Source organism: Copidosoma floridanum, unplaced genomic scaffold, assembly GCF_036245765.1.
Source record: "Copidosoma floridanum isolate Cflo_tuat_1 unplaced genomic scaffold, Cflo_Japanese_pri ptg000005l, whole genome shotgun sequence".
Taxonomy (NCBI): Eukaryota; Metazoa; Arthropoda; class Insecta; order Hymenoptera; family Encyrtidae; genus Copidosoma; species Copidosoma floridanum.
The window spans coordinates 2,404,157-2,425,394 of NW_028321882.1; the positions used below are offsets into that span (position 1 = coordinate 2,404,157).

Genomic DNA, 21,238 nt, shown 5'->3' on the forward strand with positions numbered 1-21,238 from the left:
AGAACATCTATAAAAAAACTTTATTTTTCCGTTTGTAAATAATTTATATATTTTTGGAATGAAGTTCCTTTTCTCACGTTATGAGTTTTGGGCGAATGGCAGCTTGACCGAAAAAAGTATTACAAGACTTTGTTCCGACCCTGCTATAGTAATATAGCCGTATATAAAGCTACACATATTGCCGCACATAGCTTTCGTCTTTCTGGGAGCGCACCAAATGACTTGATAGCTCTCTTTTGTTCAGCCTTCTTTAATTGTACTGGGATTACAGTAGCTCGTCTCCACGACGCGTGCCGTCAGCACTACCATCACATTTACAGCCGCGGCTGTAAGTATATACGTATAGCTTGATACGATATATAACAAATTAGTCTCTCCCTACTCCTCACACTCTGTGCTGTTGCACAGATTGCACTAGCTGTAAAAGTAGCTGTTTAGTTCATTGCTCGAAAACAAAAAATATGATTTAATTTTATGTTTTACAAATTAGAGAAAAAAAAGATCATTTTCCTAAAGAGTTTCCTAGAAATACGGAAAAAATAGTTTTATCTGAATCAGTACTTGATTTAATTTATTTATTTAAAAATTTATGAACGATTGCCAATTTTTCATTTAGTTTTTCCCTTCCATCTCAACTTTTATTGTTCATAGAGAATTTGTACGACGATATAACGTTTTTATTTTTTTCGGATCTCGTGGGACATGTGCCAAAACCAAACAAAATTTATGACTGTACACGAACCTAATACATACTTGAATCACTGATTCATTTGGTCGATTTATTCTCAATAATGTGCTGTTTTTTTAATAAAAAAATGTTCTTGTTAGTAATAGTTATTTATTTTATACATGATGAATATATATTATCATAATTTTTTTTATCTTATTCACTTGATATTTTATCCTTTACATTATGACTGTATACCTCCAACGTTTACAAAAAAGCGAACAGAACTTCGTCTCCCAACAGGGAATCCATTGACCCCTCATGGCTGGTTTTTTTCTAGTTATTATTTAAACTTATACATGTTGAGTTAAATATTTTTTACTGATACGTAATATTTTGTCTAGATTTTTTGTGTGTGTGTACGTAAATAAAAGCACTCACACGACTTATCTTCTGATTCTAAAATTTAGTTAATATGTAAGAAAGCTAAATCATTTTTAGCATCAGCCAAGTCCTTTTTTATAAATTCTTTATGTTAATTCTGTGTTTCATTACATTGAATGGCTTCTAAAACTAAAAACCAAGCTAAACTTGTCTCAATTAGAATGGAAATATAACAGTAATTACTTCTCTAAAAATATCTTCTATTTTTCCATCATCATATATTTAACTTATTGCAATTGCGATATATTTAATCATTTGATATGGGATTCCTTCAGTGGTTCTAATATCTGCGAACAATGTCAAACTAGTTACTTTATTTAATACAAGTTAAAAAAAAAAAAAAAGAAAAAAAAAAAAAAAAAAAAAAAAAAAAAAACATTTTCCAATAAAGAGATTCGAACCCTCGACCTCTTGCATATGAGTCCATTACCTTATCCACTCTGCTACGAGCGCTGCCGGCTATAGAAATTCGGTTACTGTACTGTATTTATGCACGACGTTCTCAGGAAGTTCAACCATCGTGAGTACTAAACTATTGTTTTTTTTTTTTTAATTCGTTTTTCAAGTTTTTGTTTTAGTAAACAACATGAATGCAGTACTAACGCTTACAGAGCTTCGTTTTCCCTGTGGGTCTGATGACCCACTTGTTACCTGAGAAATTGTGTCTATACTCATCTCATATTTAAAGAACTTAGTTCTTACCGTAGGTCCCATGACCCATTAATACCCCCTGATTTGTTGTTTTAATTTTCTTTATGATTTTTTCTTTTTTTTTTTTTTTTTTTTAATTTCTTGTTTTATTTTTTTCTTTATTTCTTGTTTTTTTTTTTTTTTCATTTCTTGTTTTATTTTTTTTCATATTTGATTTTATAACATTTTTTTTTCATTGTTTTGTATTTCCTTTATTTAATTACTTTTTTTATTTTTATATTTAATCTTTTTTTTCATTCCCTTTTTTATTAGAGTGTGAGGGAGAATGGTGGGTAAAGGTGTGCAGAAGAGTAACACGGCACGGTTGGCAGATATACATATATAGTGGGGAAAGGGGAAGTGTATAGAGAACAGTTGGTGAGGGGGACCGGGTAAGAAGGGAAACTTAGAGGAAGAGTAAACCACTTTCGTTTCAAAAAAAAAAATCTGTCGGTTTTAAAATTCCACCCCCTCCGAGTAACGCGACATAAAGAACTTCGTTCTAAAAATTATTTTTTATGATATTTTAAAGATATAATGTTTAATCTATCTATTGCATTCTTTTTTATAACATTTTTTCTTCTTTCCTAAATTTTTAGTTTACTATTAAAAATGTAGCATTTTGGAATGCTCACATACTTTATAGATTGTGCAAAGTCTATGTAAATTTCGTTTTAACCCGGCTGTTAACTGTGTTTCTTAACTTTTTATAACACCATAAAATTATTTTCTTTGAGTACAAGTTTTTGTTTATTTTCAAGATGAATAGCTAAATTTACGACTGTATGACTTCTACCACAAATTAGACATTGGTGCAATTTCCAAGCTTCTTTTTTCAAACATTGCTTTATCTTCGTCTTTTGATTTTTGAAGTCTTAGGTATGCTCTGTCACTAACTTCATGTACAAAGTTATAAATACATTTTATGCTTTGAGTATATGCACAGAATTCAACGTTAGTATGAAATTTACATTACATCCACAAAAATCAAATTATGTACTAAAGTTTTATCTTTTCTCTAAAGTTTATAAACATATAGTTTAAAATTATTATTTTATATTTGCTAGTGGGGGTCCCATTTTTTTAAATTACAGATATATTTGTAAAAGTTTTTGAAAAATTACTTTTACATGTTTTATTAACTATACGAAAATATTTCTCTGTATAAGGTCCATCAAGCATGTGATTAATCACTAATTTTGTAAGTTTTGTATTACCTAAAGGAATGTCAGCTAAAATAATTGCATTGATTTGTTTCGGTGTAACAATTTTTTTATCAGGATACGAAGTTTTTTAAATGCGTGCATGAGGTAGACCACTTTTTTGGAATTTAATGGTACACACGTATTCTAATACTTTACCGAATATATTATTTTTGATGATATTATCTAAAACTGTTATTAATTTCAAGTGAAAAAATCTAACAGTAATATTGGGAAAATCATTCGGTCTTATATTTTTAGGAAATTTTGATAAAACTAATTTTTTCCATGTATGGTAATATGTTACTGTTACACATAAATCTGTTCTACCGCATTTTCTTATTATAGACATACCATCTAATATTATAGACATATCTTATCTCATTAATTTTTCTGCACATATTTTGGACTTCTAATAAATAATGAAAGTATAAAAAGATTTCCAATTTTTTTCTTTGTCTCAAAATTTTTAGAATTGTTGGATGCACTATTAAAAATGACGTCTATTGAACCTTAATAACATTCCAGTCTTTAATTTTTTGTTTGCATTTAAAATAATTTAAACGGTTGTGTTTAATGATTATCTAAGAACGAATGAAAAATTGTTGTGTCAACCATCTCCCATATAATAATGGATTACAATTTATTTCATTTGTACTGTAAGACAGTCTGTATAAATAATATTGCAACATAGTTAGTTTTTCTCTCTTATCTAAGTTATTTTTTAAATAACCAGTACTCTATTCAAAATCTCTTAAGAGAATAGATAATAAAAGTACCAGAGGATCGATAAAATAAGATAATTTATTTATAGTTCTTAAATATCTTTCTATATTGTATGGTTTAATGTGAGGGGCACTTCACATTTCACATTTTATCAAAATGTAAGAATTTTCGCATTAAATAAAGTATTAACGTAAATCATATGAGACATGTTTTAATAAATTTTCACATATTCATATAACCATGATAATTTTAAGAATATCAACGCACTATACACTTTTTAATTAGGAATGGCGTAAAACTAATTTCTCAAACAATCAACATAGTGAATAAACTGTGTTTTGACAAACAAAAATCTTGTAAACATTATTTTTAACCATAAAGTTGATCCATCTGCCTCATGGGTTGTGTGGAAATGATAAATAGTGTATGATTAAAATAATTTATCCTGAAAATTTAAAAATATATTTAGAACGTCGAAGCAAATTTTTGCGAAATGATTCACTAAAAAGACATGAAGTTAATGTACATAAGCAAGCGGCTAAATTTATGCAAAATACTATGTCCTGCATGTCAGGCACGACTAAGCTACAAGATGCCAGAGCAAAAAGTATTATTTAAATAACTTAATTTAATTTTAATATTATTCCGTTATCGTATTTAACTAAGTATGAGTATCAATATGCCAACTTTGAATTTAAACTAACTAATGATTTTCCTGCCATTTTAAAACATTTGTCGAAATTAAGTGTCTTTATAACAGTACTATAAGTAAAATTAGTCAATACAAAGAAGTTTATTTTCAGAAGATCTACGATTTTTGTATAGAACATTTTGTCTAAAAATGTGCTGCTCAAAAATAAGATGATGAAAAACGAATTATTTAGTATTTTGAAACAAATTTTATTGAGTTAATCGATGAGATGGTACTTAAGAAAAAAACTTACTGTACAAAAAAAGTCTTATTTTGATTAGCTTGTTATGTGCAACTTGTGTATTTTACATTTTGTTTTACAATTGGTATTTATTTCCATAACACTCAAACACGTTTTTTTCGATGTTTTTGCATATATTTTGCTTAATAGACCGTCTGCATTGCGATATAGAACAAAGTGTATACAAAAAAGTTGTATTTTAACGAGATCAACAATTCCGTTTTTAAACGCGAACATGTGAATGGTATGTAAAAAAAGATATGGCTGAAAACCTATTTTTTTATCTCAGAACGCTGCACTCATTTGGATCATCATTATTTGAGTTAGTCGAAAAACTTGACGAGATACATACATACTTTTACACATTCAGTATGTGACCTACTCAGATCTTCTTGACACTATGAGAGAAATTTTTTTACACTAAAAATAGATGATTTATAAGTAGTAACACTTTTTGTTCTGACGGAATTATAAGGTATTCCTATTCTTTGGTCCTGCCTAACAATTATATTAAAGAATGTTTATTGTGTAAGCTTTTAAAAAACTCCATTTTGTAAAATTCATTAAGACAATAATTTTAATTTGCTTAAATTTAGAAGTTTATTAAAAAAATGATTATTATTTGTTTTAAATTAGGTTTACATAACGTCATAAAGTTTTATTTAACAAAATCAAAAAAAAAATGAAAAATACTATTTTAATTAAATTTTTAGAATGTGTAATTTACAATAATTATAAATAAAATGATATAGAAGTAGTAAGTGGGATAACAAAAAACCAAAAAAGAATCTGTCCAAAAAAGTTTTGAACTGAAACTTACCATTTTTTTGGGGGGGTTGGTCGGCAAAGCACGCAGGGAGACGAAACTCCACTAGCATATACTTATGTAGAGAGGCACTTTGAGACTTTTAAATAATTTTATTTTCTGATGATGTTACAGTCACTCAGAATAACTTGTTTATTTTCATCAGAGTGATCTTGCTGTTGCGAGAACACATGCCTCGTTACTTGGTATTGATGATGTGTCACCCAGGACGACATGCATGGTACAACGTTTTAACGTTTATTTGTTTTTTGCTAATTTGTGGAATCATCTTTGGGATTGGTTATTTGTCGTATGTATAATAAAACTTTTTTTGGGAATTTATGATGATGAATAAAATATACAATTACCACAATTTTGTTATTAAATACATTACATAACAAATAAATAGATGTTTCATGAATAGGGACACGTTCCACGAATAGGGACAATTACCTTATGTGCAGTAAGGAAGAACCGCTATGTGGATATATAGTTGTGTAGCTAAACTGAGCTCTGTCTATTTCCACGCGGTCGAGCTGAGGCTGTACGTCAACACACTCTATTATACATGTATATACCTGGAGGTGCTACGGATACATTTACATGTGATTGTCTGTGTATGCACGTGTTTGACGACACATCAGGATATTTTATTTTATTATTTCTACAAATTTCTCTCCGTGTATGTATAGATGTGTTGTCAGTAAGAATAAGCAATAACTGCAGTAGCTGTTGCTTCATACATATGTATACATGTATGCACGTATCAGCTGAATTATGAAGGTAAGTATATCATATACATAGTATAGAGGCCAGCTCGACGAGCTGCTCGCCAACAAGCACCAGTAGCACTGTATCGTATATGTATAGGCACAATTCACAGCCACTAGAGTTAGGAGAGAGTGACCACGTGGCCATGTCGCAAAATTATGTGAGTTTTTAAGAAAGTCACTTCCAAAGCCGAGATTTCGAACGTTTTATAAAAAGCGTCGCTTCAAAAACGAGCTTAGAAAGACTCCATCCAGAATGCCACCAAAAATGATAAGACTGATCAATCTGATATAATAAACAGTATGTGGGATTATAAGATATAAGACTTCTATAGACGACTTAAACTAAGAACATCGGTTGTGTAACATCATAGGTAGCATTGTATAAGTTTTTTAGTCAACGTATGATAAGAAATAGATTTTTCTTTTAGTTGTCATGCAGGCTTGGATTCCGTTCCGTTAAATGTTTATTTGCATCATCTATTTTCACGTGTTGTAAGGATTATATAATTTTGTTAGCATTCAAATAAGGAGGTCTACATAGGGTATAAAAAATAAGATTTCTTGTGATAAGTTTCTGAAAACTATTGTATGGCCTACTATATATTTTTGCTTCGTTATACATTTTTTACTATTATAAGATTTTAATAGAAAAGGATATGAAAGTTCTCTAAAACACTTGTAATTTGTTTTACTTAAAATTAAGGTTGTAATAGCAACACATTTATAATCTTTAATTTTAAGAAGTTTAATGAAAGTGAGTCAAAGTAGATCATGAAAGATAATAGGTTATGACAGATTATGAAATACTGATGTAAATTCATTACTACATGAAAGTATTTGTAAGTTGAGATTTTAAGTGGTTAAATAAAAGTGTTTAAATACGTTAATACCTCTAGAATAACTAATAATAAGTCATAAAAAGAAAAATTAAAAAAAATATCTGACAAGTATGGTAGTTTTAGGAAGTCTGACTCATACAAGCAAAACAAAAAACGATTATGTATGTACAGCGGATTACCTTATGGTTAAACCGTGAAGAAATTCATTGCACGTATCGAGTACAACTCTCATGCAAGTCAAATTGGCAAAGATCTCGCCAGAAAACCGTGCTTCCCCTTTATAACCACGCGCGTACGAATCAAAATATTGCAGGAAAGGTACAATTTTAAGAAGTCTTGAACCTAACCTTAAAGACCTTACCTGAAAGAAAATTACCTGCCTCGATAAATAGGTATAGCTGTATTTGTGTATGTGCTTATGAGACTTGAAACGTACGATTTGAAAAATCTCTTGTACGTATGACTTTACTTGTAAAAAGCTTCCTTTTTGTTTATATTGTGTTCGTTTTCTAATATTTTATATCATCCCATTTGAAATTTGTGTTTTTAAGATGTTTGATGCGATGATACTACTGAATCAGGATCACTATTATTTATATGTTTTATCAAAGCAGGTCGTTGTTTTTTTCTCAAAACATTTCGATTCGCACGCGTGTCATTATAAAAGGAGAGCACAGTCTTGAGGCGAGGCCTTTGCCAATTTGACTTGCGCGGAATCATACTCGATACGTGCAATAAATTCCTTTACAGTTTAACTCTAAGGTAATCCACTGTCATTTATATTTTACCAATAAATATACCCAAACCTTTTTCATGAGTCATTGTACTTAAAATTTTTTTCTTAGTAAAAGCCTGAAGAGGTCGACATACCAGTTGATCAAACGTCGTATAAAAACAAGTGTTTTCATTTCAAAATCCATTTTTCTAAGATAATCAATACGTGAATACACACACTCATATTATTTGGAAAGCGATAAAAGAAAGGAGAATAAAACAAAAGACATTATAAAAATCATTTTAACAATAATTTTAGCGCACGCTTATATTTCTAAGTTAAGATTACAAGTACTAAAATGAGGTAGAATAAATACATCGTATTAGTAAGGTTAGCCAATTTAATGATTTAAATAATATATTATTATCAGTGCCATTTTACTGACCTCCTTTGATAATTTATTGAAACTTTTTGAGTTGCATTAACTTTCTTAAGCGCGTGTTGTTAGATTCCACAGAAACGTCAAACTTTGTAAGTGCGTACCATAAGACTCTCTGAGTCCAATGTTTGTATTCGTAAAGCTTGATGCAGTGCCAAGCTCTGAGAGTTCGAAGCATCACGTAGAACAAGTCTAAGGGTTTGGACACTCTCATGACAATCTCGAGGCTCGTGGCCTTATGATAAATATAAGTATCCATACACATGCGCTGATACCTGATGCAGGCAGTAGAGACTGAGAGAAGTTGAGAAAAGACGGAATATATACTTTTATTTATATTTTAAAAATATTTTTGAGAATAATGTCCAATAGGCTTTACATTGCTGTGCTACTCTGCATGTTTATGCTATCATCATTGGCATATGAAGAAACTGCTTCAGATTTAATATGATCAATCACTTTTACAACAATGGGGACCTTATTTTACATAGCTTCTAAACCATCGGACCATTGTTGGAAATACGCACATGAGCAATGGGTTTTTCAAAGGTGCGAGCCAAGTACGATATTAGCCCATAATTTTTCTAAAGTATCTTTAATGGATCAAAAACATATATTTAGTAAAGTTGTCACTGCACAGAGTTACTGAGAATTCGCTATACGTTCTCCTGCTCCGATTTGGCAAGTCTCTGGAATTTTTTGCAGAAGTATCGCTTACATTGCTTGCTTGATATGCGTTGCTGTATTACTGCACATACAAACATTTTATGAAGCATGGTATGTATATATTATTCTTCCCAGATCGATATTCAACACTAAAGAAGTATCAATACATTACAGTACTTATAAACTTGCACTGCTGCATATATTTTTTTTATTTTTATTTTTTTATTTTATTTATTTCATACTCCGTCCCTTACGGGTTTGGAGGGGTTCCGTAACATTTTGTACATTTAATATATACTTAATCTACGCTATATATTATATTCATTTTTACTTTAACTGTTCTTAATATTCTACTTTGTCTTTTTTTTTATAATAATATTGAAATAAAACAAATTTAATATCACTACAATTCCAATTCTACAAAACTCAATTCTCAAACTTCAAAATTAAACATATGCCTATCAAAAATTCAAAAATTTACAACTTACATTATCAAAATTATCAAAATTTCCTATATTTAATTCAGTAAACAAATTTTCTAATACTACTTAACTATCACAAATTTCAAAAATTAACAACTCTTTTCTTTAAATTGTCCATATATTTTTTGTATTCTTCATTCTTCCTTGCATTTCTTTTTCTCTCTTCTTTCTTGTCCTACTAATCCTTCTTCTCTCTTTACTACCTTAACTTTCTGCATACTTTCTTTTATCTTTTAGATCTTTTCTGACTCCTTCCTTTTTCTGATTACTTTTCTTAGCACTTCTATCTCTTTTGCATCGTGGCTTAGTATTTTTTCCATTTCTTCTTCATTTCTCGTATCTCCGCAAATCTTTAGTATTTGTCTAAGATCTTCTTCCTCCTCCTTGCATAATCTACACTTTTTATCCTCCTCTCCTTTCCAGTATTCTCTACTTCTGCATTCATTTCCGCATCTAAACCTTGCTACTAACTTTCTATCCTTTAATGGCATATCCTTTTTCAAGTATTCTGGTTCATCTTCTGTTCTTATACCTTTATATGTTCTGTTGTACCGTGAATTCTCTATCTTTTAAATTCTCTTCTCTTTTTCTTTTCTTTCCTTGTTCATTAATATTTTTTCTCTTACTTCCTCCATAAATTCTACTCCTTTCATAAATCTTGTTTCTTTTACTTTCTCTTCCCGTAGTAATTCAGCTCTCTTTTTTGAATCCTTTCCTATTGTCTCTCTTTCCTTATCCTTGTCCTTTTCTCTTATGCATTCTTTTACTAATTTTATGTCTGACTCCCTAATTTTCTCTTCAAACTTTAACGCTCTCCTTAACGCTTTTATACTCATCCTTTCTAATCTACACTCCTCCTCCACTATATAATTTGGTGTATTGCTGTCTAATCCTAATATCCATTTCATATATCTTCTCTGTATACTTTCTAGTCTTTTTTCTTCTTCCCAGCCCCACACTTCCGTACCAAATAGCGCTATACTTTCTACTAGGGCTGTAAATAATTTTCTTCTTCTTTTGTAGCTATTCTTAAATATTCTTTCTCCTATGCTCCATGCATTTTTCATAGCTATCACTGCTTTTCTTTTCCTTTCTTCTATATGCCTATCGTTTCTCCTATTTTTCTGTAGTATATATCCTAAATATCTTATTTCATTTACTTCTTTTAATTCCTTACTCCCCCACTTCCATCTTCTATCATTCCTCTTTCTTTTTTCGAACACTAAAATTTTCGTTTTTTCCTCACTTAAAATCATCTTCTTTTTATTTATGTACTTTTTGAATCTTTTTAACATCTCTTTCAATTCTTCTTCTCTATCTGCTATTAATACTATATCATCCGCGTAAGATAGACTCCATACTTTTTCATTACCAACTCTGCATCCTCCCACCTGCCCTTTCTTTAATTCCTGCTCCAGATCCGCTAAGTACACGTTAAACAGCGTCGGACTCAGTGGGCAGCCTTGCCTCACACCTTTCTCTGTCCAAAATTCCTTGGATTCCTCTTCTCCAACTTTAACTACATTTCTCGTTTCTTTATAAATATCCATAATCCTGTTTCTTAGCTTTTCACTCACTTCCATTTCTATTAATCTTTCTTTTAAAACTTTCCTATCCACTCGATCAAATGCTTCTTTTAAATCAATAAAACATGTAAATAATTTTCCTCTTTTTTTGCTTAATTTTTCCTCAACAATGTGTTTCAATGTATATATAGCTTCTATTACTCCTCTCTTTTCTCTAAAACCAAACTGACTTTCTGATAATTTACCTTCGATTTCCTTTTTTAACATCTCATTTAACATACTCGCATAAATCTTATATGCTGTACATGTCAATGTAACTCCTCTATAATTTTCTAACATATCTTTATCACCTTTTTTGTGAATCAAACAAATCGTACCTTGTCTCCACTGATCCGGTAATTCTCCTTTTTCCCATACTTTTTTCAGCAATTCCCACAGAGCTGCATCCACTTCTCCCGGCATGTACTTCCATACTTCGTTTTCCAGCTTATCTTCTCCTGGTGCTTTTCCTACTTTTAATCTGGCTATCTGCCTCTCGAACTCTTCCTTGCTCATTTCTTCCTGATCCTCTGCATTTGTTCTTGCCTCATCCTTTCTTGTCTCTTCCCTCACAATTCCTTCTTCATTCTTCCCATCTAACTTTTCCATAAAATACCTTCTCCACTCTTCTACTGTGAACCACATACCTTCCACTCTTCGTTTTTTCCTGTACTTGTGTATATATTTCCACACTTCGCCTTCCGATGTTGCATTTTTTATCTCTTCTTCTTCTAATCTTTCAAACCTTTTCCTTTTTGCCTCACACCAGTTCCTATACTCTCTTTTTTTATCTATGCAATAACTTCTTTCTATTTTCTTTTTCCTCCACCTTTTCATTATTCTTCTTAAATCCTTCTTCTTCTCCTTCCATTCTTTATCGTGCCATTTTTCATCCCCCATCTTCCACACTCTACACTGTTTTTCCACCTTAGGTACTGCACTATCTATTTTTTCTTTCAATTCACTCCATCTTTCTTCAATCTCTTTTCCCTTTCGCTCCCAGTCTTTACACCGTTCTCCATACTGATCAATCAATTCTTGAGTCCAATCCCTCCTTGCCTTTGTTCTCTCTTCTTTCTCTACAATTCCTACCTCTACTTCCTTTTCTAGGTATACTTCTAGCGGCATATGATCTGATTCCGTTCTTTGTCCTATCTTCATTTCCTTAATCTGATCTAACGCTTCTTGACATCCTATTGCGTAATCTATTACCGACTCTCCTCTGCTACCAACGTATGTGAATTCTCCTTCTTCTCCTTTTTGCCCATTTACTATACACCATCCTTCTTCTTTTATTTCTTTTATTAGTCTTCTACCTTCCTCATTGATCTTTTCGTCTTTCGACTTTCTTAACCTTACGTCCTTGTCGTCACTATCACTCTCACTATCACTTTCATTATTCCAACCTCCTTCTCTCCCAGTTCTTGCATTCCAGTCTCCTAGTATAAGTACGCATCCACTTTCCTTCGTTTTTACTTTTTCCTTTATAATTCCCATCGTCTCTGCTACATTTTGACTATATACTCGTATGATCTTCCAGTTCTGATTTCCGTGTTTAATCTCCTGCATTACTATATTATCGCTCCATACTTCATGATTTCTACTCTCCACTTTTTTGCTTATTCCTAATATTACTCCTCCTTTCGCTCTACCTTTTTTATGCTCTCTAGTCGCTGCTATACACTTCCACTCATAGCTTTTTGGCAACTCACTTTCTACATAAGTCCACTTGTCCTTTTCCAACCATGTCTCTACTAACATTATCACATCAAACTCACTTAAATACTTCCACACTTCACTGTCCTTATTTAGCACTCCCGCAATGTTCCACGCACAAACACTAACATTTCTTCTTCTCACTCCCTCCTCTACATCTTCTTGTCCTCTTCATTCTTGGCTCCTCCTTCTTTCCTCTGTAAAATCTCCTTTCCTTTCATCAAATCTAAGCCATTTACCATCGATCAAAATCTTCATATATCCAACTTTTGTATTTTTTCCTTTGTTCCTCTGCTCTTTTGACTTGTTTAAAATAAATCTTTGGATCTCTCTTTCTCTCTTTGTTAAATCGCTTACTATGTAAACTCCTCTCTCCAGATGTTTTTTATTTCTCATTACTTCTTCTTTTATTTCTTTACTTGCCAGCCTTACTACCACCAACTTCCTCACATTTTGCCCAGCCTTTACACTTATCACTTTAGCCTTCTCTATCTTGACTTTTATTTTTATCTTTTGTTCAATATACTCTTCGACCTTCTTCTCCAGATTCTCTCCTTCAATATTTGCTCCTTTTATAACAATGTTCGGTCTCCTTTTCTCTCTCTCAGCTTTTTCTGTTTCCCATTCCAACTTGCTTATTCTTTCTTTTAACGCCTTCTTTTCTTCTGTCCACTGTTGCCTTTCTTTTATCCACATCTGTTTTTCCTCTTTCCAATCTTCTTCTCTTCTTTCTAGACTACTAATCATGCTGTCTAACTTCCTCTCCAACCTGCTCATCTTCTCGTTTAATTCTTTATTCTCCTGATTTTCTTTTGTAAAATTCAATAGAGTCTGTTCCTTTAATTTTGTACTTGTATTATTTCTTGTATTCATACTTGCTGCAGGCGGCTTTCCTGCCATTTTTGAATTTTGCCGATAATGCAGCTTTCTGCTTTACCGACAACCACTTCTATCTGTCAGAAATTCTATTTACCGGCCTCACTCGACAAAGTAGTGATCTTCCTTACCGATCTCACTATTGTTTTTTTCAGGGACCTTCCTTATCTACCTCTCAGATTACCCCTTTTAACGACCTCTTTCTCCAATTGCCGCTTCTTTCTTCCTGTAATATCTTTTCTAACCTCACTTTCTTTCGAACTTCACTGCACTTTTTCTTTTACTATCACCACTTTAACACTGTTTTCCTGTCCTCTTGTCTCTCGTTTTTCCGTTCACTAATACCTTTCTTTATTATCCCCTATTCTTACTACCTACTCTTTACTTGTCTTACACGTGTTCTCTTTACCCAGACACTACCACACTAATCTCACTTCATCCTTTCAAACTTTCATAATTATTCACTTTACACTTTTTTCTCTGCTGCTTCTTCACTTTTTACACTTCTTCGTACTTTTATTTCTTTTAATTTTCACTTTAATTAATTTTAATTACTCTTTCCTACGGAGCGCTCTCTCGACACGTCCGCACTCTCTCACATGCACAACGAAACTCCCCACTGCTGCATATATTTAACAAGAACTTTTTCATAGAAAACTTACGCACCCTATTTTATCCTTAATATAAATTGCCAAACGTTGTCTCTAGGAAAAACATCAATCTCAGCACTATACAGTTAAGTCTATTGTTAAAATGGCACTCAATCCTCAGAGACTATATTGTTACCAGGAAGATATGAATACATTTCAATTCCTTAAACTACATAAACGTCCACTCTTCTACTAACAAGACAAACAACATCAACTATAAAAACTGAATAATTTGCCAAGGACATGAGGCTCATAAGCATCTGATCAAATAACCTGTACCATGCATGTCGTCCTGGGTGACACATCATCAATACCAAGTAACGAGGCATGTGTTCTCGCAACAGCAAGATCACTCTGATGAAAATAAACAAGTTATTCTGAGTGACTGTAACATCATCAGAAAATAAAATTATTTAAAAGTCTCAAAGTGCCTCTCTACATAAGTATATGCTAGTGGAGTTTCGTCTCCCTGCGTGCTTTGCCGACCAACCCCCCCAAAAAAATGGTAAGTTTCAGTTCAAAACTTTTTTGGACAGATTCTTTTTTGGTTTTTTGTTATCCCACTTACTACTTCTATATCATTTTATTTATAATTATTGTAAATTACACATTCTAAAAATTTAATTAAAATAGTATTTTTCATTTTTTTTTGATTTTGTTAAATAAAACTTTATGACGTTATGTAAACCTAATTTAAAACAAATTATAATAATTTTTTTAATAAACTTCTAAATTTAAGCAAATTAAAATTATTGTCTTAATGAATTTTACAAAATGGAGTTTTTTAAAAGCTTACACAATAAACATTCTTTAATATAATTGTTAGGCAGGACCAAAGAATAGGAATACCTTATAATTCCGTCAGAACAAAAAGTGTTACTACTTATAAATCATCTATTTTTAGTGTAAAAAAATTTCTCTCATAGTGTCAAGAAGATCTGAGTAGGTCACATACTGAATGTGTAAAAGTATGTATGTATCTCGTCAAGTTTTTCGACTAACTCAAATAATGATGATCCAAATGAGTGCAGCGTTCTGAGATAAAAAAATAGGTTTTCAGCCATATCTTTTTTTACATACCATTCACATGTTCGCGTTTAAAAACGGAATTGTTGATCTCGTTAAAATACAACTTTTTTGTATACACTTTGTTCTATATCGCAATGCAGACGGTCTATTAAGCAAAATATATGCAAAAACATCGAAAAAAACGTGTTTGAGTGTTATGGAAATAAATACCAATTGTAAAACAAAATGTAAAATACACAAGTTGCACATAACAAGCTAATCAAAATAAGACTTTTTTTGTACAGTAAGTTTTTTTCTTAAGTACCATCTCATCGATTAACTCAATAAAATTTGTTTCAAAATACTAAATAATTCGTTTTTCATCATCTTATTTTTGAGCAGCACATTTTTAGACAAAATGTTCTATACAAAAATCGTAGATCTTCTGAAAATAAACTTCTTTGTATTGACTAATTTTACTTATAGTACTGTTATAAAGACACTTAATTTCGACAAATGTTTTAAAATGGCAGGAAAATCATTAGTTAGTTTAAATTCAAAGTTAGCATATTGATACTCATACTTAGTTAAATACGATAACGGAATAATATTAAAATTAAATTAAGTTATTTAAATAATACTTTTTGCTCTGGCATCTTGTAGCTTAGTCGTGCCTGACATGCAGGACATAGTATTTTGCATAAATTTAGCCGCTTGCTTATGTACATTAACTTCATGTCTTTTTAGTGAATCATTTCGCAAAAATTTGCTTCGACGTTCTAAATATATTTTTAAATTTTCAGGATAAATTATTTTAATCATACACTATTTATCATTTCCACACAACCCATGAGGCAGATGGATCAACTTTATGGTTAAAAATAATGTTTACAAGATTTTTGTTTGTCAAAACACAGTTTATTCACTATGTTGATTGTTTGAGAAATTAGTTTTACGCCATTCCTAATTAAAAAGTGTATAGTGCGTTGATATTCTTAAAATTATCATGGTTATATGAATATGTGAAAATTTATTAAAACATGTCTCATATGATTTACGTTAATACTTTATTTAATGCGAAAATTCTTACATTTTGATAAAATGTGAAATGTGAAGTGCCCCTCACATTAAACCATACAATATAGAAAGATATTTAAGAACTATAAATAAATTATCTTATTTTATCGATCCTCTGGTACTTTTATTATCTATTCTCTTAAGAGATTTTGAATAGAGTACTGGTTATTTAAAAAATAACTTAGATAAGAGAGAAAAACTAACTATGTTGCAATATTATTTATACAGACTGTCTTACAGTACAAATGAAATAAATTGTAATCCATTATTATATGGGAGATGGTTGACACAACAATTTTTCATTCGTTCTTAGATAATCATTAAACACAACCGTTTAAATTATTTTAAATGCAAACAAAAAATTAAAGACTGGAATGTTATTAAGGTTCAATAGACGTCATTTTTAATAGTGCATCCAACAATTCTAAAAATTTTGAGACAAAGAAAAAAATTGGAAATCTTTTTATACTTTCATTATTTATTAGAAGTCCAAAATATGTGCAGAAAAATTAATGAGATAAGATATGTCTATAATATTAGATGGTATGTCTATAATAAGAAAATGCGGTAGAACAGATTTATGTGTAACAGTAACATATTACCATACATGGAAAAAATTAGTTTTATCAAAATTTCCTAAAAATATAAGACCGAATGATTTTCCCAATATTACTGTTAGATTTTTTCACTTGAAATTAATAACAGTTTTAGATAATATCATCAAAAATAATATATTCGGTAAAGTATTAGAATACGTGTGTACCATTAAATTCCAAAAAAGTGGTCTACCTCATGCACGCATTTAAAAAACTTCGTATCCTGATAAAAAAATTGTTACACCGAAACAAATCAATGCAATTATTTTAGCTGACATTCCTTTAGGTAATACAAAACTTACAAAATTAGTGATTAATCACATGCTTGATGGACCTTATACAGAGAAATATTTTCGTATAGTTAATAAAACATGTAAAAGTAATTTTTCAAAAACTTTTACAAATATATCTGTAATTTAAAAAAATGGGACCCCCACTAGCAAATATAAAATAATAATTTTAAACTATATGTTTATAAACTTTAGAGAAAAGATAAAACTTTAGTACATAATTTGATTTTTGTGGATGTAATGTAAATTTCATACTAACGTTGAATTCTGTGCATATACTCAAAGCATAAAATGTATTTATAACTTTGTACATGAAGTTAGTGACAGAGCATACCTAAGACTTCAAAAATCAAAAGACGAAGATAAAGCAATGTTTGAAAAAAGAAGCTTGGAAATTGCACCAATGTCTAATTTGTGGTAGAAGTCATACAGTCGTAAATTTAGCTATTCATCTTGAAAATAAACAAAAACTTGTACTCAAAGAAAATAATTTTATGGTGTTATAAAAAGTTAAGAAACACAGTTAACAGCCGGGTTAAAACGAAATTTACATAGACTTTGCACAATCTATAAAGTATGTGAGCATTCCAAAATGCTACATTTTTAATAGTAAACTAAAAATTTAGGAAAGAAGAAAAAATGTTATAAAAAAGAATGCAATAGATAGATTAAACATTATATCTTTAAAATATCATAAAAAATAATTTTTAGAACGAAGTTCTTTATGTCGCGTTACTCGGAGGGGGTGGAATTTTAAAACCGACAGATTTTTTTTTTTGAAACGAAAGTGGTTTACTCTTCCTCTAAGTTTCCCTTCTTACCCGGTCCCCCTCACCAACTGTTCTCTATACACTTCCCCTTTCCCCACTATATATGTATATCTGCCAACCGTGCCGTGTTACTCTTCTGCACACCTTTACCCACCATTCTCCCTCACACTCTAATAAAAAAGGGAATGAAAAAAAAGATTAAATATAAAAATAAAAAAAGTAATTAAATAAAGGAAATACAAAACAATGAAAAAAAAATGTTATAAAATCAAATATGAAAAAAAATAAAACAAGAAATGAAAAAAAAAAAAAAACAAGAAATAAAGAAAAAAATAAAACAAGAAATTAAAAAAAAAAAAAAAAAAAGAAAAAATCATAAAGAAAATTAAAACAACAAATCAGGGGGTATTAATGGGTCATGGGACCTAAAGTAAGAACTAAGTTCTTTAAATATGAGATGAGTATAGACACAATTTCTCAGGTAACAAGTGGGTCACCAGACCCACAGGGAAAACGAAGCTCTGTAAGCGTTAGTACTGCATTCATGTTGTTTACTAAAACAAAAACTTGAAAAACGAATTAAAAAAAAAAAAACAATAGTTTAGTACTCACGATGGTTGAACTTCCTGAGAACGTCGTGCATAAATACAGTACAGTAACCGAATTTCTATAGCCGGCAGCGCTCGTAGCAGAGTGGATAAGGTAATGGACTCATATGCAAGAGGTCGAGGGTTCGAATCTCTTTATTGGAAAATGTTTTTTTTTTTTTTTTTTTTTTTTTTTTTTTTTCTTTTTTTTTTTTTTTAACTTGTATTAAATAAAGTAACTAGTTTGACATTGTTCGCAGATATTAGAACCACTGAAGGAATCCCATATCAAATGATTAAATATATCGCAATTGCAATAAGTTAAATATATGATGATGGAAAAATAGAAGATATTTTTAGAGAAGTAATTACTGTTATATTTCCATTCTAATTGAGACAAGTTTAGCTTGGTTTTTAGTTTTAGAAGCCATTCAATGTAATGAAACACAGAATTAACATAAAGAATTTATAAAAAAGGACTTGGCTGATGCTAAAAATGATTTAGCTTTCTTACATATTAACTAAATTTTAGAATCAGAAGATAAGTCGTGTGAGTGCTTTTATTTACGTACACACACACAAAAAATCTAGACAAAATATTACGTATCAGTAAAAAATATTTAACTCAACATGTATAAGTTTAAATAATAACTAGAAAAAAACCAGCCATGAGGGGTCAATGGATTCCCTGTTGGGAGACGAAGTTCTGTTCGCTTTTTTGTAAACGTTGGAGGTATACAGTCATAATGTAAAGGATAAAATATCAAGTGAATAAGATAAAAAAAATTATGATAATATATATTCATCATGTATAAAATAAATAACTATTACTAACAAGAACATTTTTTTATTAAAAAAACAGCACATTATTGAGAATAAATCGACCAAATGAATCAGTGATTCAAGTATGTATTAGGTTCGTGTACAGTCATAAATTTTGTTTGGTTTTGGCACATGTCCCACGAGATCCGAAAAAAATAAAAACGTTATATCGTCGTACAAATTCTCTATGAACAATAAAAGTTGAGATGGAAGGGAAAAACTAAATGAAAAATTGGCAATCGTTCATAAATTTTTAAATAAATAAATTAAATCAAGTACTGATTCAGATAAAACTATTTTTTCCGTATTTCTAGGAAACTCTTTAGGAAAATGATCTTTTTTTTCTCTAATTTGTAAAACATAAAATTAAATCATATTTTTTGTTTTCGAGCAATGAACTAAACAGCTACTTTTACAGCTAGTGCAATCTGTGCAACAGCACAGAGTGTGAGGAGTAGGGAGAGACTAATTTGTTATATATCGTATCAAGCTATACGTATATACTTACAGCCGCGGCTGTAAATGTGATGGTAGTGCTGACGGCACGCGTCGTGGAGACGAGCTACTGTAATCCCAGTACAATTAAAGAAGGCTGAACAAAAGAGAGCTATCAAGTCATTTGGTGCGCTCCCAGAAAGACGAAAGCTATGTGCGGCAATATGTGTAGCTTTATATACGGCTATATTACTATAGCAGGGTCGGAACAAAGTCTTGTAATACTTTTTTCGGTCAAGCTGCCATTCGCCCAAAACTCATAACGTGAGAAAAGGAACTTCATTCCAAAAATATATAAATTATTTACAAACGGAAAAATAAAGTTTTTTTATAGATGTTCTGGGTGGGTCAGGAAAAACTTATTTATACACAACGTTTATTTATTATTTTATTCCTGAATATAAAAAAAAACTTATTAAAGGGCATGGACTGGCATAACACCAATTATGCTTCTAAAAGTGATGGCAAGTCATAGAGTTTTCAGAATTTCTTTAGATCTTAAAAATATTGAGAGGGCCTTTTTAGAACTTGAGTAAGATAAAAAAAGGTAGCAAAACGTTAAAAGATTTATGTAATACAACAGTTTATTTTGGGAATGAATTAATTATCTTAAAAAGTACTTTTCTTTAAATTATCCTAGTGATAAAGAATAGTCACATAAAAATTATTATCAAACAAATTTATAACTCTTCCTCTTTATGAAATTATTATTGAAAATTGGGAAGGGAAAATAGAACTAACTAGAGAAACTAAAATTTACTGTAGTGTGAACAACGCAACTAATAAAGGAGTTTATGTGTTGGACGATAAAATTGATATTAATTTTTCGATAGAAATATTGTACAGTATTTGTGAAAGATAACCACCTCATGAATAAGACCTAAAAATTAGTGCAATTGTGATGTGACTTAGAAATTTATGTGTATCCGACGAACAGTATAATGAAATACGATTTTAAATAGTGTAATATAAAAAGAAAAATTATAACTAAAGAAAAAATTAGAAAAAGAGTCTTTATTTCAAAAATAAGTTTAAACACAAAAAACATATGTACACTATCTTTTACATTGTACCGTAAGCAATTTACAATTTTAGTAACATTTGCTGTAACAATAGACAAATCTTTCGATGAAAGTTTCGATAATATAGGTGTAAATGTGAGAAAACCTTTGTTTATTTGTTTTTTTTTTCGGGTTACTGCGACAGCTCTAAGGCCTTGTCGTTGGGGCCACCCACTCACCACCTATGTGTGGGAATGTATTGCCGCACCCATTTCCAATCTTTTTTACTGATATTGTACCTGAATTCAGAGGCCCAGTGTGAGTATCTCCAGTAAAACACCTTGCCAGTTAAGCTGACAATCTCTGCACCGATGGTGCATCGGGTTGACTCATTACTGTGTAGCC

General features: G+C 30.7%; 1 protein-coding gene across 7 annotated transcripts in view; it reads right to left on the bottom strand.

Moving 5' to 3' along the window:
- Window positions 1–21,238, bottom strand: part of PIP5K59B (Phosphatidylinositol 4-phosphate 5-kinase 59B) — a 712,665-nt gene that overhangs the window by 220,855 nt on the left and 470,572 nt on the right. The window lies entirely within an intron of this gene.